This window comes from Eumetopias jubatus, unplaced genomic scaffold (genome assembly GCF_037043125.1).
Source record: "Eumetopias jubatus isolate StellerSeaLion01/CBP00866 unplaced genomic scaffold, mEumJub1_p1.0 scaffold_7, whole genome shotgun sequence".
Taxonomy (NCBI): domain Eukaryota; kingdom Metazoa; phylum Chordata; class Mammalia; order Carnivora; family Otariidae; genus Eumetopias; species Eumetopias jubatus.
In genome coordinates this window covers 64,234,337-64,258,729 of record NW_028274813.1, presented here as the reverse complement: position 1 = coordinate 64,258,729, position 24,393 = coordinate 64,234,337, and the positions used below count along the sequence as shown (strand labels likewise).

Sequence of the window (24,393 nt, the reverse complement as noted above, 5' to 3'; positions counted from 1 at the left end):
CACGAATGGCACATAAGTGATCTCATTGTGGGGCTGGCCCTCCCACTAGAAAACCTTGCAGGTCCGTTTGTCTTCTGTGCCTCCATGATCTGTTGTAATGAACAGTAAGTCCCCAGTGAGATTCCAGATGGCTCAGTATCTGGATTTCCGAGACTGCCGTATCAACAGTATTTTTCTTTTTAGTTGAAAGTGAATTGGTTTGCTACTTTTACATGATCGAAATGGTTGCTGTCTGTTTCTGACGAAGGCCATTCTAGAAAGGTGCCCTGGAACTGAAGGGGTGTCAGATGGGGGAGCCGACGCTGTCACTGAAGCGATGTTGTTGGCGTTTTCTGGTCACAGATTTGCTACGGCAGCACATTTAGAGGTAAATGTATAGCTTCTGCTTCTTAGTAGTAAAGTAAATTCACTTGACTGAGGTCTTGGATTGTGGGGGATTCTGCAGTCTCTGTGGGTAGTCAGCAGCTTTAGACATGAAGGCTTTACGGCCTCCTCTTTTACGTTATACTTTCACTGCCATTTGATTGGGTTTTCCCACTTGGAGATTGGATAATGGTACATTTTATTCCCAGATCAACTAACTTTCCACTAGAAACCAAGAAGATTACTTATTGTTTCCACACCTTGGGATCTTTTGTGGGGTGGGTCATGGAACACATTGGCAGGCAAGACAAACAATGACCCCAGAACTGCCTCGGTTCACAGGGAATGACACAGTCTACACTACTTAGAAACAGTGAAAGAATTTGTTTGCTCACTTAACTGAACCAAATAACCTATCTTTACTGGGAATAGTTTATCAGATGTAAAAATACTAGATGTAGTTTAATAATTCTGTTGTATTAATATTACTCTAGTTAATTCCTGAAGTCCCGGCTAATATCTTCAGAGAAGAATGGTTAGCACAATTAATTAATTGTATTTCTTTTTATCTTTCTTTTTCCTGAGATGGTTGTTTGATTGAAGGCTTATGGCATAGTATTTTTCTTTAATAAGGAGAATGTTTGATTTTATAAACCTCCTATCACATAAGGACACAAACTCAACTAATAAACTTCAAAGAACCTTTCTTTGTATCTAGATAGGATACTTTCCTTGATCACCTAGCCTTGTGTACTGAAGACTAAACAGAAGTATAAGTTATGGGATGCCTGGGTGGCTCAGTTGTTAAGCGTCTGCCTTCGGCTCAGGTCATGATCTCAGGGTCCTGGGATCGAGCCCCGCATCAGGCTCCCTGCTCGGCGGGAAGCCTGTTTCTCCCTCTCCTGCTCCCCCTGCTTGTGTTCCATCTCTCGCTATGTCTCTCTCTGTCAAATAAATAAAATCTTTAAAAACAAAAAACAAAGTATAATTTATGCATTTTGTAATAGATATCATTTACACCAACATGCATTCTAAATACAGGGCTAGCCTCCAGCACTATACAGTTAATGATCACCAGAATATTTTCTTTTGTAGCTTAATCTGCCCTATATCTGTTGGCCTCTTATACATATATGCACACATTCCATGTCATGGATTTCTCCCTAATTCTGTTATGTTCTCTGCTGTTACTGCCAGTTGTTAATGGGGCAAAGGAGAAATAATGGTATTTGAAATGCTGTTTCCTGAGATGAGTATTCTTTCAGATCCAACCATTGATCTGTAGCTAAAGATTCCCTTTTAAATTCTGTCAAAATCATTAGGGGTCTCATTTTCTTTAACCTGATGCTACATTAGCAAGATAGTTTAGTTATTCAGCATTTGCAACACAGTGAATAAGAAAGGAATTTATGTAATTGTCCACAGCTTAAACTAACAGCATTGAAAACCCAGATAGTATGTGTTACAAGCATATGGCCCATTTTCATGACTAATCACTGGAGATATGTAAATGATGTCACCATAGAAGCAGCAGAAGGAAATATAAAAATATGTGATATAATTATGTTTCAGAGGAAGAATAACCTATTATATTACACAGGATCAGCTCTAAAAAGAATCAAGAAACTTCTTGTGTGTGGCCAAGGATCAAATCCTGCTTTATTTTATAGGCTCAAACAAATTCAGAAACCACAGTCCAGGATTTCTTTTTTTTTTTAAAGATTTTATTTATTTATTTGACACAGAGAGACACAGCGAGAGAGGGAACACAAGCAGTGGGAGTGGGAGAGTGAGAAGCAGGCTTCCCGTGGAGCAGGGAGCCCGATGTGGGGCTCGATCCTAGGACCCCGGGATCATGACCTGAGCCAAAGGCAGATGCTTAACAACTGAGCCACCCAGGCACCCCACAGTCCAGGATTAAAAGGACTGTCATAAGAGATGCAAAATGCTTAGCACAGACACAATCTTTTTTTTTTTTTAAGATTTTATTTATTTATTAGAGAGAGAGAGAGAATGAGAGAGAGAAAGCACAAAGGGGAAAAGGGTCAGAGGGTCAGAGGGTCAGAGGGAGAAGCAGACTCCCTGCTGAGCAGGAAGCCCGATGTGGGACTCGATCCCGGGACTCCAGGATCATGACCTGAGCCGAAGGCAGTCGCTTAACCAACTGAGCCACCCAGGCACCCCAGACACAATCTTTGATGCAAATGTCACAGTTCTAAAAATCCCTGGTAGCACTGGGCAGCCTTTGAAATTTGGTCATATGTTGAGCTTGTCGATATGCTGCCCATTCTGCCAGAGGCTTAAAATTGGTTCTTTCTTGGGTCACTTAGGGTGGGGGAATGCAAAATTTGTTGGTCATTCATTATACATATAAGGCAACATCTGTTCTCTGTTCATTTTTTGTCTGCATTTCTCCCTTCAGAGTCTGTTAAATAAACATAAAAATGAACTTTGTGGTTGAAATTTGCTAACCTAAAGTTGAAAATAGGTAGGCATATTACCTGGGCTAACATTTAACTGGAATGCACCAGCTGTTAAAACACTAACCCCTTCCGTTGGTTGGTCCATAGCCTCTATCCTGACACTCCCAAGTGTCTCTGGCTGCCTCAGCCCCTCCCTGGGGACTCTGTAGGCCTTTCTATAATCTAGCAACTTAAGGGATAATGCCTGGTTTGGCAGGGTCTCCGGGACCCTGCTGGGGCAGTATGTTGAATATTTTGAATAGTATCTCTGCATATTACCTAACTCTCTGGAAAGCAGACTGGCCATAAAAGACTGGAATGTTTTGGGCACCTGGGTGGCTCAGTCGGTTGGGTTTCTGCCTTCCGCTCAGGTCATGATCTCAGGGTCCTGGGATCCAGTCCCGCATCAGGCTCCCTGCTGAGCGGGGAGTCTGCTTCTCCCTCTTACTCTGCTCTTCCCCTCCTGCTCCTGCTCTCTCTCTCTTGTCTCTCTCTCAAATAAATAAATAAAATCTTAAAAAAAAAAAAAAAGACTGGAATGTTTCTACCCCTCCATATTGAGCAGTATAACATTATCTAGTCAGGATCCTAGCAGGAAAGAGATGGCATACCCAAATGAAGATAATCGTTGAAAATCAACTTATAAGGAACTATTTACCAAGATGAGGGTGGGATGGTAGCTGGGGAGGGAACCCCAGGGGTTCCACAATAACCCAGGGCTAGAAGCCGTACAACCACCCTCACCCTGGGTTTGGGTGAAGGGAAGAGGTGTGGCAGTAATATAGAGAAGGCTGCCTTGAGGCAAGTGACCTTAGGTCAAGCATTAAGTCAACCCAAAGCAGGCCTGAGGCAGAGATTCTGATTACCACGAACAACTCTTAGAGGGCCCATCTCCTGTGAACTCCCCATTGGCGGAACCCAGTGGGAAGCCAAGAGGCCCAAGAGCCCATGGACATGGTCTATGGGTTGTGCCTCCCGGGGCAGGTGTCAGAGTGGAGACGGGAGAGAGCCTGTCGGGAGGGGTGAAAGGAAGGCATCCAGCCAACTATCTAACTGTTGCCCTTCTATGGAATTTTTCCAAATAGGTCATATCCCACATGAAGTGCTCTTCACAAGGAAAAAATATGAGAGATTTAGCTTTTTCTTTGAATTTATTACTTTAGATTAGGAAATGTAACTTTTTGTTTTGTTAACTAACTTCATTCTCCAGGTTATGCTCAGTACCATACCAAGCCACACCTCTCAAATGGATTTTTCACAATCAGGTTTACACAAAATGTCAATATTAGAATCATTAAAAAAAAAAAAATAGGTGTGCGATTGTTCAGCAGAGATTCCTGAAAATAAAGTGACAGAAACTCAAACAGATGTAATTACTCACGGGGTGGGCAGTGTAATCAGTTATACTCAGTAAGATTCTGTTGAATCCTTGTGATGTCTACAGGTGTGAAAATACAACTCTCTTAGCAACTCTGTGAGTAAAATACACTGTCTTAGAGAGATCACAGTTATCTCTGACCAAACGGACTCATATTCCTTCTCCGTGCAAGAATAGATGCTTATTATCTACATATTAAAGGATCAAAAGATAGATTACAGAACAAAGAGGAACTGTGCCTTTTTTTTTTTTTGCCTTTGTTTCTTTCCAGCTCCATCTCCAAAATGTTGAGCACACAATGGCCTTATCAGAGTTGGATTTATGCTGCCTACTGTTTGCCTCCAGGGTCCCACAGCTTTCTATTGCCACTCACTTGGCACTTTGAGACTTTAAGGAACCATCAAGGTGGTAAAGTACATGCATGGTTAGCCAACAGTGATGGAAATGGTTTCCAAGGTGTGGGACAGCAAAAATCCTGTGCCCTGATATGGTCAACTTGGAAGTGTTTCCACTGCCAAATCCAAGAGGCACCCCTGGCCACCCTGGGATGCCTGGAGCATTTCATCCCAGCAGTAACAACCTTCACCCCACGTTTGGTATCATGGGAGAGCTGAGTCCTGGATTTCAGTTAGGCAAATTGCTTAACCTCTTACACGTATTCAACTTTAGTAGACTTTTGTGAGCATTACTTAGCACAGGGCTGACTTGCCCCGGTCAGAGAACCACTTTCCTTTTAGCCAAAGTCCTAAATGGCCATTTTTACTCCTTTGTTAACTGCAGCTCTTGAACTCATGATGATGTCAGCCCTCCTTGGCACTGAACTAAGGAAATTATAATGTTGTTACCTCTAATGGATATTATCTAATACAAAAATATACAAACAGCTTTGTATCTGGACGAGGATTCCATCCAAACAGAAGAGAAAGGAATGAATTTTAAAGTTTTTTGAGTATTGAGGGTTTGGTGTTTTTTTGTTTTGTTTTGTTTTTGTAATTGTATGCCTCAAGTGGGTAGCAAGAAATTTGGATAATGAAAACATAACAGGGAATTTCAAGTTCAAATATTTGTTAAGGGTCTACTGAGTGCCCAGCACTGTTCCAGGTACTGACATAATGATAGAAAATGATGTCTACCGTGGCCTCCAGAAGCACATGGTCTAATAGAAGAGTACATTAAGGCTTAGGAGCACAGTAGGGAGTATTTTTTATTTACTTATTTTAATTTAATTTTTTAATTTAAATTCAATTTAGTTAACATATAGTGTATTATTAATTTCAGGGGTAGAATTTAGTGATCCATCAGTTGTATATAACACCTGGTGCTCATTACATCAAGTGCCCTCCTTAATGTCCATCACCCAGTTACCCCATCCCCCACCCACCTCCCCTCCAGCAACCCTCAGTTTGTTCCCTAGAGTTAAGAGTCTCTTACAGTTTGCTTCCCTCTCTGTTTTTATCTTATTTTTCCTTCCCTTCCCCTATGTTCATCTATTTTGTTTCTTAAATTCCACAATGAGTAAAATCATACAGTATTTGTCTTTCTCTGACCAACTTAATTTGCTTACACAATACCCTCTAGTTCTGTCTACATCGTTGCAAATGGCAAGATTTCATTATTATTTTTTTTAATTGTATTTATTTGACAGAGAGAGAGAGTGAGCACAAAGCAGGGGGAGAAGAGAGGGAGAAGCAGACTCCCCGCTGAGCAGGGAGGGATCCCGATGCGGGACTCGATCCCAGGACCCCGGGATCATGACCTGAACCGAAGGCAGACACTTAACCGACTGAGCCACCCAGGTGCCCCAAAATTTCATTATTTTTGATGGCTGAGTAATATTCCATTGTGCATATGTGCCACACCTTCTTTATCCCTTCATCTGTCAATGGACATCTGGGCTCTTTTCATAGTTTGGCTATTGTGGCCATTGCTGCTATAAACCTTGGGGTGCAGGTGCCCCTTTGAATCAGCATTTTTGTATCCTTTGGATAAATACCTAGTAGTGCAATTGCTGGGTCCTAGGGTAGTTCTATTTTTAACTTTTTGAGGAACCTCCATGCTGTTTTCCAGAGTGACTGCACCAGTTTGCATTCCCACCAACAGTGTAAGAGGGTTCCCCTTTCTCTGCATCCCTGCCAACATCTGTCGTTTCCTGAGTTGTTAATTTTAGACATTCTGATCCATGTGAGGTGGTATCTCACTGTGGTTTTGATTTGTATTTCAGAAGGGACTATTCAGCAGCTAGAGGGAGAGGTAGAAACAGGGAAGAGGTGACATTTGAGCTGGACTTTAAAAGACAAATTCTAAGCAGAGGAAAACCTAGGCAAAGGCATGGGATGTGAAAACCAGCATGGTGGGTTTGAACAGGCATGGTAGGGATGTGTCTGGAGGGGGAGTAGAGACTTGTGGAGGGCCTGGTGCTAGGAGCTTGGATTTCATGCAGTGAGCAGTGGGGAGCTATTGCATGACCTCCAACCGAGCAGGGACATGGTCAGATTAGCAGCCTCATGTGGGTACGAGGGATGAACTAAATGTGTATTGGACCTTGACATATATGAAATAGCTTTCTAATTTGCTTTAATTTCAGTTAACAGTGAAATTAATTGTATATCAGTCAGAGTCCTGTCAGGAGTCAGAAATCGGATCAGTTAGTTTAATAGGGAGAATGTAATACCCAGAACTCTTAACTAGGCGTTGAAGAAAAGCCAGAGAGTACATTAAGGTATCATGATGGTGGTAACTGAGGGGAAGCAGCTGCCAGCCCCAAGGCTAGAGGAGCAGCAGAAGAGGTCAGCATTTTTTAAAATGTAGAAAATTTGGGGGGTGGTGGTCACGTACCACGAGGCTGGTTCTGTGAGTATTGGAAAACCTGCCAACTAGAATCACCTGCTGCTACCGGAATGATGGGCCTCCCCAGGTGAAGCCCTGAGACTGGGGAGCTGCTGATAAATAGGAAGCAAACAGCAAGCACTCAGCAGAGAGCAGGCCCTTTCTTTCCCTCTGCGGCCTTGCAGGCTCCATCCAGCACGCCTCCCTGGCACAGCCTAAGAGCAGCACAGAGCCCTGGCCCACAACTGCCAGGAGGAGCAAAGAGGGGCGAGTTTGGAGCTGTTTATTATAGCTTAATAACGAGCACAACTGCCGTTCCCACAGGACTGTGGATACCAGTGGATGGGAAGAAACTGAGCAGACATCCTAGAAGCTAAACATTTCCTGGAACATTAGCAGGTAATCATTCACCTTTTAGGCTTATGGTCATAATGACCCATGGGTGCTATTAGCTCTCTCTGTGACCCCTAATTCACATTCTTCAATGTCTTGGGACCTACTGCTTTTCCTCTGACACCTCCCACCCCAAGTCTGTTATCCTGTAGACCCTGGAACTTTAGGGAAAAGACATGAGTTGGCCCAGGCTCATCAAAAGGTGGGCAATGCTCCCTTGGTCCTACAGCCTCATGCTTATCTTCTCTGATAATCTGAGATTCTCGGAGAATTCTCTGAGGTAACTGAGGGGAAGCAGCTGCCAGCCCCAAGGCTAGAGGAGCAGCAGAAGAGGTCAGCATTTTTTAAAATGTAGAAGTCATTGATAGATGTCATTGATAGAAAAATCATGCTTCCTTTACTGTCCCTGCCTGTATTTTGCTTAGGGCCTTGCTCTTTGTGGTTATCTGTATGTAAGTATACAACTGAATTCAGGAGGCTCGATCATGTGAATTAAGCATCTGATTATGCACGGCTGGTATTTGTCTCCTGTTGGTTTCCCTGTGTAAGTCTTGCCTCACCCACTAGATGACAGTCTTCTCGAGGGCAAATCCTTGCGGCCTGCGAACATGAGGATTCCTAGTCAGCAGGTTCAAACCCCAGCTCTAACGCTTGTTAAATAAGTAAGTTACTTAATCTCTCTAAGCCTTAGTTGCCTCATCTGCAAAATAGGGGGTAGTATTTGTTTTTACGGGGTTGTGATGGTGAAATAAAATGATCTCCTAACACAGAGCCTGGTCCTTCCTAGGTGTTTAATAATTTACTTCCCTTCTCCGCCCCTTACTTTGTGTGTCTTCCACCATTTCTCAACACGCTAGGAATGCAGTAACCTGGATGACCTGACTGAACAAAATAGAGAAGTTGGGGAATCCTTTTAGGAGAGAATCTGAAATGTCCTTATGCAATTTCCCTCTTCCCCAGTCATCTAGAACATCGGGTACACCGGTAACAATGTAAAAAGCCATATAATGGCTGGAAGTTATTTCTGAAGAGGAAGGTCGTCTTTAGTGTGTGTAGACACGAGCCGCCGGATATGGTGTCAGAACAATAGCTATTCGTTGTGTCGGTTTCAAAGCTGGCACCAGCAAGCTAGCATTCCCGTGTGGTTCCCACACAAACAGATCTCGAGCAAAATTTCCGTGACCCGATGGAATGGTGTAAACAACTCATTGCAAGAGCTTTTTACATCTATCCCCATGTCACTCATTTAAACACTCAAGGCTTCTCAGGGACCTTGTAAGCACTGCCTAAGAATTTTCTTTTTGCAACAAATGTTCATCCACCCCTGTGTTTTGTTGCTGAGTACACAGAGTAAACGGCTCCGTTCCTTCCATCAGAGCTGTAGATGGGAGACCCGGCCCTCAGATGGCACAGGTTAAGGGAGAAGTCCTTTAAGGGCAGCAAAGCGTTAACGGGTTGGGCTGGCTGAGGCTGCTAGAGGTCTTGACTCCAGGACCAAGGAATAATGACAGGCTTTTTATTTTTAAGTAGTAGTTAGCATTTGATAGCCCTTCCTATTTGCAGAGACCTTTACAACTATTGTTATTAGTTATTCCTCCCAGCGGCTCTTTGAACTAAATGACAAAACTATTTTTACTCAAATGCACCGACTCCCTCTCCTTCCAGTCCAATCACAAGACCGGTGGGGTTCTCTGTACCTCACGCTGATGCGGAGGATTGAGCGTCGAGCTCCGTGATAAAGAATATGTTCAAGTCAAAACAGAATAAAATACAGTGCATTTTAATATATTCAGTGCAAGTTGGATCCTATCACTCCTCTACTTGAAACCCCACGACAGTTCCTCGTCTTACTTGGTATAAAAGCCTGGCAGACCTGCCACCCTTCCCTCACCGTTTGGACCTTAACCTCCTCTCTTCGCCTAACCCTGCCCCAGTCACACCGGCCTTCTTGCATGTCCTCCACTCAGGTGGGCTCTTGTCCCAGCCTCTGCATTGGGTGTGTCCTCTGCCTCCAATGTTATCCCTTCAGATACCGACATGACTGACTCTCTCTTCCTTTTAGCCTTCACTTTAGTGTCACCTTCTCAAAGAGGTCTCCCCTTCCAGCCTAATTTAAAGCTACAACTGTGATCGAGTAGTTAAAGCCTTTTAATATATCATGTAATTTACTCAGCTATTAGGTTTGCTGTTTATTTTTCCTCCTCCCACAAGACTGTAAAATCCACAAAGGTGGGGATCTTCGTCTGTTTAGCTCCCTGCGATACACCCAGCACACGGAAGGCATGGAATAGATATTTGCTGAATGGACAAATACTACTCCTCTGAAGGTCGTTGTCATGAAATTTGACCTACAGACTTAGACTGTGTCTCAATATGTGGTTTATCTTTATATTCCTTAGCCATAGTTCCTATGCTTATTTCCCACTTAAACAACTCATTTTTATAGCAATTCTGTAGAGATAAGTGAAGCCCACAGATTCTTAAAGTTGCAAGGAAACATAAAATCTCGGTGTGGCAGCATAGGAAAGACTTGGTGGGTATTGTAGCCACTCATCTATTCTCATCCCATCAATGGCGTAGCCACATGGCCTTGCATCTCCCTTTCCATTTTTACAGGGGTAGATTGAAGCATTAATGAAAAGGCTCGGCTCTGTGATCAGGCGCCCCTATCAGCTAATTCTTGTTCTATCAGTGTCTACCATGTGACCTTGAACAGGTATTTTAGCTTCCCCCAGCCTCAGTTTCCTGTAAAATGGTAATGAAAATCATCTCCGTCTCAGAGGGTTTTGTGAGGATTAATGAGTTAAGGCATGTAAAGAGTTTGGCATATAATGAGCATCAAATCAATAGGAGCTGTTATTTTTTATTCTGATTTTTAGAAAGTCCTAAATGTTGAGTTTAATCAAGTCTTATTTATGACTTGGATATGACTGATTTAACATACTTCACCAGTTTGGGGGAGGGGGTGCAACAAAGAATAGGAATATCCTTTTCCCCCCAGTCAGTTGCCAGAACACCTTCCTGCTCACATTAGTAGGGATTCCAAAACTTCTCTCTTAAGGCCCCAACCACCTCCCACCTCTTCTGAACATCCAAGAACACCAAGAACACCCTGGTCTGAATTCATTCTGAAGGGTCAGTCTTGGGTGTGAGTGATCTGCAGTGTTGTTGTAAACTGGCTCCACAGAGTATTTTCCCCCCACTGCTGCAGGGATTCCCTTGTTGCCCTAGAGTCTCCACATAGTGCATGTGCTTGGGCTCCAAGATGACAGCTCTCTTGGTTTATAGTGCTCAGTCGTGGTGCTCCAATCACACCCACATCCGGAAGGTTTCCAGTCTCAGCCATGGCCTGTGTTTGAACCAGCCTCCTCCAACTCCCACAAAGATTACCCTGCCTCCCTGCTGGTAACCAAGACCTGCCCCTTTCCTCATGGTGAGTTTGGGGGACCCCCTTTGGGGTCTTTGGGGTCTCTTTCTCCCAGGAGGCTTCTTATGGGGTCTGTCCTAACCCATCAGGGAGACTCTTGAACTCCATGTGCTTTCCCACCTCTCATCAGAAACCAGCTCTGCATAACAAAGAGTATTAGACATGCAGACCTTGTTGAGCTGTAAGAAGCTTTACTAGGTTCTCTCTCTCGACCTGTGGGGCATGGCCTCTTAGAGCATCATAAGAACCACTTAATGACTTTTCCCTGAAGGAGGGAGATAGGTATCTGCTTGGCAGAAAAGTCACTGGCATTGCCTAGCTAACTAATTTCAGGTTGCATTCTACCCAACTCCCTGTTATACTTACATTCCCTGAATCTGGTTCTACTTTTTGAAGTCAGTATAAGCCTCTCTTCTTCCCTATGACAGACCATCACCACTAGAAAGCAATTACCCAGGCCCCTCAGATTCTTTTCTTCTCTACTTGTTCCCCAAATTACAGGGTGATCTTAGGTATGTTTTCTCCACAGTAATTGCTGATGCTTATTGAGCTTACTATATGCCAGGCACTGTGCTATGAGCTCTAATGTATTAACTAATTTAATCTTCAAGCAACCCCATGATATTAGCCTCCTTTTGTATCTGAGGGAACTGAAGCTTAGGAAGGCTTAGCAGCATGGCCAAGGGTGTGTATAGCTGCCAGGACTTGAACTCTGGCTATCTGGGTCCAGAGCCTAGTGATGCGGTGCTATTTCCCTAATTCAGTTTCATGGGTTTAATTCTTTCATGAATTCAATTCAGCTCTCTAAATCAGGGATAATACTTATCTCAGAAGATCATGGTAAGGATTAGATGTGATGAAGTATGATAAAGTGCTTAATGCAGTAGCTCCACGAGGGCTCAAAAATATGTTCATTTGTCACTTTTTTCCTTCCATTCAAATCATCTCCTAGTTTAACTCTCACATTTTGAAAGTGCCTGACACAGAATGGGTGCTCAGTGGATGGTAACTACTCCTCTTGTTACAGTGTGTGGTTTGAAGTCCCCTCCCTATCCAGAATAGTCTCCTCTAATTCATTTAGATCCTAGATTGTGGTACTCGGGGCTGGAATGAAGCAGCGTGGAAAAGGACAGTCACTTTCCACGGGGAGGGAGGTACCTATGAAAATTAAGTCCTATTACCTGTAGTCATTTACACTGTCAATAGGTGTTGAAATTGCTGCTAGTCAAATCCTCGACATGTCTTAGGCTTGTACTGATCCTCACCTCACTTAGCTTGTCCTTGGATAATTGTTTCTTTTCCAAAAATGTTCTTCCCTCCAACCCCCCGATTTCTTAAACACCACGTGTCTGTTGGGGAAGCTTTGAAAAATGCAGAAGAAATCACAAAGAAGGAAATTAAAGTCACTGCGAATAGCATGATCTAGAGATAATCACTATTAATATCTGCATATGTATCTTTCCAGTATATGTGTGGGTGTATTTCTTTTTTATAAAATCAGGATCACACTGTTCAAAATATATTCTGAGTCTGCCACCTTTTACCATTTTCTCCCAGCCTAAGACACCATCATCTCTTCCTTAAAATACCACAAAACTGGGCTGCGTGTGTGGCTTAGTCGGTTGAGCGTCCGACTCTTGATTTTGGCTCAGGTCATGATCTCAGGGTCAAGAGATTGAACCCTGCGTGGGCCTCCATACTCAGTGTGGAGTCTGCTGGAGAGTGTCTCTCTCCCTTTCCCTCTGCCCTTCCTCCCACTCCTACTCTCTCTCTCTCTCTCGCAAAATAAATGAATAAAATCTTTTTAACAAATGCCACAAAACTATTCGACTACTATCCCCCCAAATTGATTTCCCTAATTCCATTCTTACCCCTCTTCGGCATATTCTTCAAAAAGTAGCCAATATAATCATTTAAAATCATAACTCTCTCCTGCTCACAACCCTCCGATGGTTGCCCATGTCATATGAGGTGAACCCCCATGCTTCCCCTGGCTGGCAGGGCTGCGTATGATGGGGCCTTTCTAACTTCAGTTTCCTTCTCTGCAGCATGCCCACTGGGCTCCCGCCTCACGTACTAGCTTCCGGCCCCAGCCTTTTCCTGCTTTAGGGACTTTGCTCTTCCCAGCACTACGTGGCTCAACCCCTCACTTCAGTCCCTTGTCAGATACCATCCCTCAGAGACCACCTTCCCAGAGTGCCTCTGCTTCCACCATCTCCTCTCCCTTACCCTGACCCATTTTCTCCATTGCCTTCATCATTCTTCTGTAATTTATCATCAGTATTTTATCTTTCCAGTTTTCATCTTGCAGGGTCCCACCATTTCAGCCTGCCAGGTAACTCCTATAATCAGGTACTCTTCTAACTCCTTTTATACATGCCAGTTTAATCTACCCCATCTAAGTGAGGTAGGTACAATTATTATCCCCATTTTCTAGATTGGAAAATTGAGTCAGAGAGTATATGTACCTCCCTTAACATCACACAACCAGTAAGGAGCAGAGTTGGGATCCAAACATAGGCTCCCTGCTTCCACAGCTGGGCTCTCAACCCCTCCTCCACCCACTGGCTGCCTCCTGGTCTTTCTCCCAGCAGATGTCAGTAAACTTCCTTGTCCTGAAAGTCAAGATCACCAGCTGAACAGAGAGGCACTGAAGACTGTGTCAAGTGCCACTAAAATCCGTCTCCAGATTTACGCAAGCCTGTTCTCCAGGCCTCTGTGGGGATTATAGCTGAGCCTTTCTGAGTTCTCCTAACTGTACTGTCATGGAGCTTTCTCCCTGCCTGGTTCACGAAGAAATTGCGCGGCCTTGTTAGGTACTATTTCCTAACTCTACAACACCTGCGGCACACTGTTAGCGTCCGGGGAACCCCATGAGAGAGATGAGGTTGGTGTGACCCATATTCACTTTCTTGGGTCAACACGAGGTGTCTAATCTCTACTAAAATTTTGCTGAAAGTGTCTGTTATTAAAATGGAGACACTTGTCTCTCTGCAAGTTTCTGGAAGTTCTACCATGCCTCATAAACTCTCATATATTATCTCATTGCCATTTTTTTCAGATACCATAATCAAGAATTCATGTTCTTTTAGGGTACTAGGGCTATGTACTTTGCTGTCCCCGTTGCATTGAGTATTTGGGTGCATGAATGGATGGCTCTGAGATGTAATTCACCACCGGCAGTGGCCAGGAGCTCTCTTCCTATCTCCTCGTATCTCAGACTTTAATTTCCTCTTGGTCATGTTTTTGCTCTCCTTTCTGGCTTGCAGATTGTTCTTCTTGATAGAGAAGATGGGAACAAACTAGGAATTGAGTAATTCCGTTTCACTCTATCACCTCTAAGTTAACTGCGTCATCTGCCCCAAGCAGTAGGCCTACCCTTCTCTTGTTTTTTTTCCTTATTCTGAGCACACCCCAGTGGTTCTTGTTGTTTTTCTGTGTATGCATTAGTCCCAGGCCCCAGCCTCCTACCGCCCTGACTTTATTCTTCATTTCATGCCATTCCTTTGTATCTGCTCTTGGTTGCAAATTCCTCCTTCCTGCCTTTGTAAGTATCCTTATAAAATATAAACTAATTGGAGACACAGTGATTTCTTTGGATCATTTCCTCTCTTCTTCCTGTCTGGAATTATGTATGAGTAGATAGTCAGAATTATATTATGTGGAGCCTCTAATATTTCTGGAGTCAATTTCTATAAGATTAGAGTCTCTGACCATGGGACCAAAGAGCATCTAGCCTAGCGCCTTACACGTAGGAGGCCTGCAGTCTGGTGGTAACAACAACAATGACAGCAGGTGTTTATTTGATTCAGGCGTTGTGCTAGAGGCTTTTATATACCTTACTTTGTTGAATTCTCACAGTCAACATTGAAGGTAGGTCCTATGACTCATGATCCTACTGGGGAACCTGAGACGCAGGGAAGTGATGTCTGCATAGTTGTGAGGGCAGAGTCGGGAGCCTGACTCAGGTCTGTCCGGATTCCTGAGCGTGCACTTTAACTTCCACAGTATGCTGCCCTCGGAGTTTAAGTCCACTGACTCACCCCTTCTTCTCTCTGGACCTGTGGAGTTGTGCTTGCTTACAGTTTCAGGAACATGAAATGCTCACATTCCCTTCTTTGGCTCTTACAAATCATATGATGACAAGGTTCCTTTTCTCTCCCAAGTGCCGGTCACCTCCACGCTGTTGTCCATGTAGTTCTCCCGCATTGGCCAAAAATAGGTCCTTGTCCTTCTGTCAGGTGAGATTGTCGTCAGAGCAAGGCTTGAGTGAATTAGATGCTCTGCTTCTGGGGGAGTAGGGCTCTGAACCGAACTTTGAATGGTCCTTCCATCATTCCGTGGCCTGCAGAGAACAGGCCCTGATGGTGGAGTGACAGGTGCGCCTAGCTGGGTGGGCCCGAGGGGAACCGGCCCTCCATCTTGCTGCTTCCCCACTGAGCTTTTCACACTCTGGGAATATTATGTTGTTTTGAAGGTTTTTCTTCAACTACGATTTATATGCCACCTACTCTCAAAAAGAATATAAAGTGGTTTACAATAAAGCATGTCAAAAACAGGACAGTTAAAACACATTTTAAAAAGCGCGGCAGATGGAGAGAGGTCAGAAATGACTTGATTTGAATTCCTGACAGGAAGTTTTATAGCACATGAACGTATTTGATTAATTCCCAACACAAACATCTAAGTATGTGGGAATGGGTAAAGAACTCTGCAGATTGAGAGAACCTAGGACAGCAGAGCCCATTCTATATGTGTAATCAAAATAAACGGCATCAGGCCTCATGCCATGTATGGAAATACTCATGAATACTACCTCATCTCAGGAAGCCTCAGGGGAAGGCAACAGAGGGACAATGCATGGATTTATCCTAAATTGAGATTAGCCAGTCTGCTCAAGGGTCATAGCCTGGTTAATTCATCACTGTCGTTGACAAAGGACCACAATAAATTTGTCTTTAAATTTTAATACTGAATTCACGTATTTTACAGCTAGAGCTCACACTGTCCCTTTATCTCTGTGTTACTATTTTTAAGCACAGAATTGGTATAAATCTGTAATGGAACCTTTTAAAATCAACACACTTGCTTCAAGGGAGGCTTTTGTTACGGATGATCTGCTGAACAAGATTTCCAATTGGGAATAGATGAGCGAGGAGTGAATGAATAAAGGCTACATGGTCCCGTAACACCTGTGCACCGATATCACACTAGCTGTATCACAGACAGCTCATTCATTAAGGCTGGGTGTGTTCCCTGGCCATGCTTCCTGCTGTGATGCAGGCTGACACTAGGGTAGTTCTGAGTCAGAACTGGCAGCCAGCAGCATGACTCAGGACAGCATGGGGCAGGGCAAGGAGCACAGTGACCTTGCAGACTCCATCCGGACACACACCTACCACCACCTTGCTAGGTTTACATATGCTCAAGTTCACTCTATAGCCAGATGGAAAGCTAGAGAAGAAACATTGGCAGGAGAGGCTAGGCTCATGAATTTCCATACCACCAGAGACGTGATAGATGCTCAAAGTGACCAAAGAAATCAGAGGAGAGATTCACTGAGGTCCCTAGTGGGCATTTTCTGCCTTCCCTACAATTGTATAGGGGCCTTTCTTTAGTTCATTGAATGGAATCCGAGTGCTAAGACAATCTAGGAACTAAGTACAAGCCAGGTTCAGTTTAAAGCAAACAAAACCAGGCACGAACCATGAACTAGATCTGACTAAAACTATTTTCTTAGTTCTTTCTGCTCCCCTAATGTGAAGTTTCCTAGTAGGTAGGCATTTATGGGAGATGTAATAGTTATTTATTGTAGGCAAATACTGATAGTCTCTTGGGTCCAGGAAGTCATTACAAGTGAGAATGATTGGGACAGGGGAAACGACATTGATAAGTCTGGGTATGGATATTTTTTGTCAGCTTGATAGAATTTGGTGAGCAGTAATTTTTAAAAACCTCTTGTAAGGGTGGATTAAAATACATAACATAAGAACCTTTGGGATGATGTTACAGCAAAAGCCAATCTTCACAAGTGACTATGTGAGTTCACTCAATTTGCCGAGTATTTGTTGACCAGTTGGTTGGTTCTTCATTCAGTCCATCTGTTCATCGACCTGTCCTTCCACCATTTACTCACCCAACACTATTGAGCGCCATATGAGCTGAACTATGTAACCCCACACACAAATTTACATGTATGTTGAAGTTCTAAACTCCAGTACCTCAGAATGTGAATGTTATTTGGAGATAGGGTCTTGAAAAAGTTAAAATGAGGTTAGTAGGTGGGCCCGAAGAGAATATGACCAGAGTCCTTAAAGAAGAGGAGATTTGGACCAAGACATACAGAGGAAAGACCTGTGAAGACAGGGAAGGGATACCGTCCTCTACAAGCCAAGGAGAGAGGCCTCAGAACAAACCAACCCCACTGACACCCTGATCTTAGACTTCTAGCCTCCCAATGGTGAGCAAATACATTTCTGTGGCCCGTGGTTCAGGTAGTCCTAGCAAACTAAAACCAGCATCTGTAATACACCGGGGCACTGTGCTAGAGATAGAAATATCATCTCTGCCTTCAAAGAGCTGCCAGGTACAAGACACTGCTAAGTGCTGGGAAAATTACCATGATAAATCAACTACTTAGTTTTGTGAGATGTGTACAGTCTATAAAACGGAAGCACTTGTCCCCGTTGGTCTGATTGGTACATGCCCTCATTTTATTTTGAATTCTGACCAAATTTTTTTCCAGGGTGAGGGATTAGTTTGGAATCAAGTGAAATATATTATCAGCCCTAGGAAATGAAAACCTGCAGAGGTAGGGGAAGTTGTGTGTATTTTTTTTTTTAATCCACATGGCATTATTTAGGTATAAAATACTCTTCAGAGCATTCTTCCTGTTTTAAACTTGTCAGAAAACTCGTTTTCACAGTCAAATCCTTTCTTTATGGCCGATCCATTTCCTCCCAGCTTACCTGGCTTTTGCTGATCTCCAGAATGAGAAGTATGGCAATGACACCTGGTTCACTTCAATTCTGTTTGTGCAATTGCTGCTTACATGGAGCCACTAACTGAAGGAACAAATCATGAGTTGAACCATGGTGGAGGACATGGAGCAGGGGCCCTGTGGCTTTTGGAGTAGAGTGTAGTCACGTGTTTTAAAAAACAGCATGAACCAGCTGTAGAAACATGGTATTTCTAAAGCTCTAAGGGACTTTGGATATTGTCTAGTCTAAAAACAATCCCTCATATTTTATAGATTTGGAACCGGAGACACAGGTTAAGTATTAAGTGACTCACCTAAGGTCAAAACCAAACCAAACAAACAAAACACAGAAAGCTAGTTAGTAGCAGAAATGGGATGAAGACTCTTGTCTCTTGCTTCAAGTCCAACTGTCTTTTCTGACCCTGTAGGTTCAGGTTTGGGGAGTTATATACTCCAGGGTGAAACCCTCACAAACATCATGTCTGTAATTCAGGTGCATTGTTGCTGAACAGAGGGCTGTCTATTCCTTGGCTTTGGCCTGAAGTGGCTAGAATTCCCATCAGTGTGGGAAACTGAGTAAAGCAAGGATAGCCCTCTTTTCCATTAAAAAATAAAGCTGCTGGTGAACATAACAAATACTTACTAGGTACAACTATGCGGCAGACACTGTGCCGGCCCTTCACGGCAACACAGGAGGGGGGGCATTATCCCCATTTTACATATGGGAACCCTGAGGGTTAAGAGATTATATCTCTTATCCAAGATCTCCCGGTACCAATGGATAGATCCAGGATTTGTTATATTCCACAGCCTGTGATTCTCCTGTGATTTTATGCTGCCTTCCCTAGCATAATTAATGAACGTTATATGATAAGGCCAAATTAACGTTACGTTAAGGAGTAAAGACACACAAATACAGAGTTATATTTTACTGGTTAACCTTTAACTTTTCTCAGTCACTCTATAACACTGGTTCATCTCCAGGCTAAAATTGAACACCATTGAGGCTCATGGTGGACCTCTTTTGGTCAGGTAAATACCTGGCCCAGAGTTACATAACTTTGGAACAGCTTTGCATTAACAGCCATTGCAAGAAGCTTTCTCTTACCCATATAAAAGAGGAGAGTCACCATCTCCATGAGTCTTCTTGTCTTGCTTATCAGGTCTGGCTTCTTTCTCAGCAGAGATGTGAATCGCTCCTATGAAGATGTTTTTTTTTTTTTTTAATTCCGAGAAGACCTTGGGTACCACGTCCTGTTCTCATAGCCAGAGGTCTGAGTACTTAGGTCTACCACATATTGTTTTTTCTTTTCTAGACACATAAGAGAAGGGCCAGTGATACACAGTGTGTTAGTTTGGCACACTTAGATTCTGTTTGGAGAGTTGCCTTTTCTATGGAGCTAATATTTACTGAGGGTTGATGTCCCGAGCACCATATGGCATCCCAGTCACCGTACTAAGCATTTTCTGTGGATTGTCTCCCTTAGGCCTCAGAGTAAACTTGTGTTGCACCTACCTAGTTTACAGAGGTATAAACACTCGCCAAGGTCAAACATCTCAGCCAGGTTTTTACTGCCATCAAGAAACAGACGTGAGCTTTGAACCCAGGCTATGTGCAAAGCCCTGTGCATGCTGCCTCCTGACAGCGTTTCTTTATTTCCTTGTGTGTTTCTCCAGTCAGAAGGTTTTTCTCCACCTGACCATTTATTTTCCGTAATTCTTACTCTTGGAACAGATGATTTCCAAGATCCCTTTGAGTATTGAAATTCCGTGACTGATTAAAGTTGGTAATTGATGTAGTTTGATTAATTTGCACCAACGCCTGAGTTCATTTGTTACATGAATTCTTTTACTGAAGACTCCAACAGCTTTTTAGTTTACTTACAGATCTCCTGATGTTAAAGGAATCCTGCTGCTTTTCCCAGAATAACACTTAAAACCTGAATTTTAAAACTGAAGGTTTAAAAACATATCTGAAAGGATTTTTACCATGCACACAGTGTATCAATTTTCCATCTGGACCAAAATAGTCCTTTCAAGCCCCGGTTCTCTTGGTTGTTTTTCCCTGCCTCACGGATGCAGTGCTAATTGCTTGCAGCTTCAGGTCCGTTTTAACATGAGGTAACAATTGCAGCGTCTTGGGGTTGACCGCTGCGTTTGTTAGACGTGCCAGGTCTGCAGTGGGTGTTGGCGCGTCAGGATGCGGAATCCACGTGGAGCTCAACTTCTCTGGGTTGGGGGGGGGCGCGCTTCCTGAGACCTTCTTGTTGTGCTCCTCTGGAGGTTGGTGCGCCTGTGTGGTTCTACTGCCAGGGCACCTCTTGGTCAACCTGGCAGCTTCGCAGGATGGCCCTTGGGGATAGGCGCAGGCATTTGAGTCCTTCTAGTCAAGCTGTGGTTTTTGGAGAACAGCTCTGGAAGTGGCATTTATTCACAGACCCACCAGCTGGGCTGGCCCCAGCGACTGAGTTGCTCTTTGCAGCCGAAAGCAGACTCCTCTCAGGACACAGCTAAAATTCATTCTGACTGGATGGAGAAGACAAAGAAGGCCAAAAAGAAGGGAAATGACAGGATTCTGCAGCCATATCTGTGATTAGGGAGCCATGGGACTAAGTGTCTGTTAGTCTTGTCTGTAGTTCTGGTCACTGGGGTCAGGAAAGCCTGGCTTCCAACAAAGCTCTACTATTAATGGCTGTGCAGTAAGGAGGATGGCATTTGACCTCCCTAGCCTCAGTTTCCTCATCTGTAAATGGAGATGGTGGTACATCCCCCAAGGGCGTGTTTTGAGGACCACATGGTGATGCTGAAAGGCCCAGGGCCAACACAGGGTCAGCAGCTGCGTGATGTTGTTTGTATTCCCTTCTCCCTCTCCCCCACACGGGCCACCACACTCCTCAAAAAATAAGGTGCTTGCAAACCAGGGGTTTAGGAGCCCTTATATAGCAGTGCACCACACACTTCATGTGTGCCTGATGAGGTTTCAGCAAATCTAATTTTGAAATCCTGTTTTAAATATACTTAGGGAAATACAGAAATGTACTCCAGAGCAGGTTGCTTTATAGAGACAATAATAATTTTCTGAATCATTTTAATTTAGGCTTTTTATAGATCATATTTTCATGAAATGAGATAACCCCCTCACCCCCACGGCTCCCTAGGGGGGCAATAGCAATGATCAGACAGCGTTTGCCTCCTCGAGATGCTCACACTCACTGTGTTTCTCCTAAAGGCAAGCTCATTTAGTGCAGTTGCCGGGGTCTCGCTCCCCTTTTCCCTGGGATGAGGGGTTGGCCTGGGTCCTTAGCTGGCTAAGACTTGAACTCGCAGGTTAAGGTTGAAGAGTCATGATGGGTCTGTGTCAAAGAACTAGCATCGGGGAAAGGACTGTCCCCCGGGGGGCTGCCTAAGGCCACCTTGGTGAGGCTGGTCCTTACCTTGCCCCAGAGATCCTATGCCAAGTAAATCCATGTGAATCATTTAAATCGTGCCTGGCACACAGAAAATGAGACGTGTCCACCATCATTACTAATGCTATTATTATTGCGGTACTTGTTGCAAGACTCTCTGGGATTTGTCTCTTGAAAGCGGTCTTCCATCCTACAGAATGGAGGGATGGATTTTAGGACCAGTAGCTGTACGGCCAATGGAGGAGCAATATGACAACCTCAGGATTGATTCCACCAATCATCTCAGACCCTCTGTGTGCTCCTTATTCTCCCTAAATAGCTAGACCAGCTGAGCTCTGGCTGGGTCATTTCGATTTACCTGGGCCATTGCTGTCTCCCGAATCCTGTGGAAGCGATGAACACCTCATTGGTATTCATCCGATGGGCTGATGGAAATGGAATGTAGCCAGACTGCTAAGTCCACACTGTCCTGCATTGAGGCCTCAGAAATCTGATTCTGAGAATGTACATCTTGCATTACAATCTAGATTGCCAGAGGAAAGTTTTGGACGGAATAACCCAGACTGAGGTCTGGGTACATTAAAGCCTGGGTGAGATGAGGCAGAAAGAGCCCAGAATATTACAAGTCTGAGTCTTGGCTGGGGAGGTGTGGAAGATTCGAGGTGCCAGACGGCTGGCTTCCCTCCAAGTGTTTACCACCCTGGTGCCCCGGGGCTGTGGGCAGGGCTTGTGCTTATTTGCCCCTCCCTCCTTCCTCTCCCTTTCTCCCCCCCCCCCCCTCGTGTTTTCCCTAGGCTGAAGAAACTCAGGAACCTATGGACCCAGAGGGAAGGTAATGGGGCAAATGAGACCAAGGAATCAGATTTTGCCATGGGTTTACAGTGGCTGATCCCTCTGACAGTGAAATGTAAGGGCTGGCCTTGGACTTTGAATCCCGGTGTTCACCCTCCTCTGCCTGGGTGTGGACCTTCTTCCGGAGAAGCTCTGGTCTCCAGGAGAGAAGATTGCATGAGGCCTGGGCTTGTATCTCTAGGAAACAGGAAGACTGCGGCCGCCGTGGATTCACAGGGAGCCAGTGATGACAAGGCTGCCGTTTCCTCCCTGCGCGGCCCCCCAACCCCCCTACTCCTCATCCTGTGGTACCCAGGCTGCCTGCACTATGTGGATCCCACAGGCCATGGGCCTTCTTAGAGACCTCTGAGGCATGCGGCTGGGGGTCTCTTTAGTGGGCACGTCTCAGAGTTCACCTCTTGGAGGAGAAAGCATATACCCTGGGACCAACTGCAGCTCCTCACTGATGTGCCTGCTACTCAGGCAATAATTGTTGTTCAGTCTGGAACTGCTTTCTCTTCTTCCTAAAGCCTAATGTCCCATCGAGTCCTGAGCCGAGGCTAGCCTCTGGAACCCAAGAATATGTGCTTTTATAAACCCAAAATACTGCAGGCTCTGCCCGAAGGAAGTATTTCCGCAATTCCTCCCTTCCCCAGACAACTGTGTATCAAACTGGAGGAATTATTTTGATAAGGTGGATGGCCGGGGTCCCGGGACTGTCGTTGCTCTGCTTCCTGTTGCCTACGGACAGGGAGGTACCAGAGGCCAGGAGGGCAGTGAACAGCAGATACAGCACAGGTTGTGTGTCGGGCGGGTGGGGTTAGCGGGGGGCTGGCATTGTGTGTGCACACCTGCAGAGCCCCCACTTCCTTCCCGTGTATCCCAACCCACCTTTCCCGGGGCACAGCAAAGGAGGGCCTTTCATCCATGGGTCTCACAGTCACCGAAGGCCTCAAATTTGCATTTTTGAAAATTTTATCCCCATAGATATGCTAATAGGACTGGAAGAAGGAAATTATCATTGGCTTTAAACTTCTGCCAAATTTTGGTACCATGCCCATGGATTTTAAAAATAAATCCTGCTATTACATTGTGAATAGAATGATTACATTGCCTTGTGTATGTTTTAAATTTTACATGTGTTACAAGCCTTAATTTAATAAATGTAAATTTCTAAAATGTATCACAATTTTTGGAACCCTATTGAGACATCTCTTTGTTTAAACATACCTGGACCGAGGCCTCTCTTGACCTCTCCTCTGGGTGGACTGTGGGAAAATCTGTTCTCTTTCTGCATGTCATTTCAACTTCAGAAAATCTAAAGAACTAAACCCTGTTTCATTACAGTGGCTGACCTACTGAAAGAGACCTTTTGGCTGGGCGTGTGCAGTTCAGCCTCTTTCTCATGCCATTAGAAAATGCACTGCCCTGTCTTCCCCCATCCCCTCCCCCAGTAAGGTTGTCTCACATACTGCAGCCTGCCCAGCTCTGGCTGATAATTCTCAAGTCCTTTACTCTTAGACGATGGTGCTTAACCCTAGCTGCACACTGAAATCAAGGGAGGGGTTTTTAAAAAACTGATGCCTGGGTCCCACCCCCAGAGATTCTGATTTACTTGTCATGGGGTGTGATCTGGGCATTGGGAAAGCCCAGATTAAAAGCTCCCTGGGTGGTCTTAATATGCAGCAAAGTTTGAGAAACAGTGCACTAAGACAGTGGTTTTAGAACATCTGCATTAGAACTACCCTACAATCCAGCAATTGCACTATTAGGTATTTACCCAAAGGATACAAAAATACTGATTCAAAGGGGCACGTGTACCCCGATGTTTGTAGCAGCATTATCAACAATAGCCAATTATGGAGAGAGCTCAAAGGTCCATCAACTGGTGAATGGATAAAGAAGATGTGGTATATATATATACAATGGAATATTACTCAGGCATCAAAAGAATGAAATCTTGCCATTTGCAATGATGTGGATGGAGCTAGAGTGTATTATGCTAAGCAAAATAAGTCAGAGAAAGACAAATACCATGATTTCACTCATGTGGGATTTAAGAAACAAAACAGATGGAACATGGGGAAAAAGAGGCAAACCAGAAAACAGATTCTTAACTATGGAGAGCGAACTGAGGGTGGCTGGAGGGGAGGGGGGTGGGGGTGGGCTAAATGGCTGATGGGCATTAAGAAGAGCATTTGTTGGGATGAGCACTGGGTGTTATATGTAAGCAATGAATCACAAAATTCTATACCTGAAACTAATATTACACTGTATGTTAACTGGAATTTAAATAAAAACTTGAGAAAAGGAAAAAAAAACATTAG

At 44.2% G+C, this 24,393-nt stretch overlaps 1 long non-coding RNA gene across 1 annotated transcript in view; it reads left to right on the top strand.

Moving 5' to 3' along the window:
* The first annotated feature begins 222 nt into the window (after positions 1 to 222).
* The window catches only part of LOC114217805 (uncharacterized), a 28,760-nt gene continuing 4,589 nt past the window's right edge, over positions 223 to 24,393 (top strand). The window contains exons 1-2 of the long non-coding RNA XR_003611055.1: positions 223 to 367; positions 7,354 to 7,428. This is a non-coding gene — a long non-coding RNA (uncharacterized LOC114217805). The remainder of the gene's footprint in view (positions 368 to 7,353; positions 7,429 to 24,393) is intronic.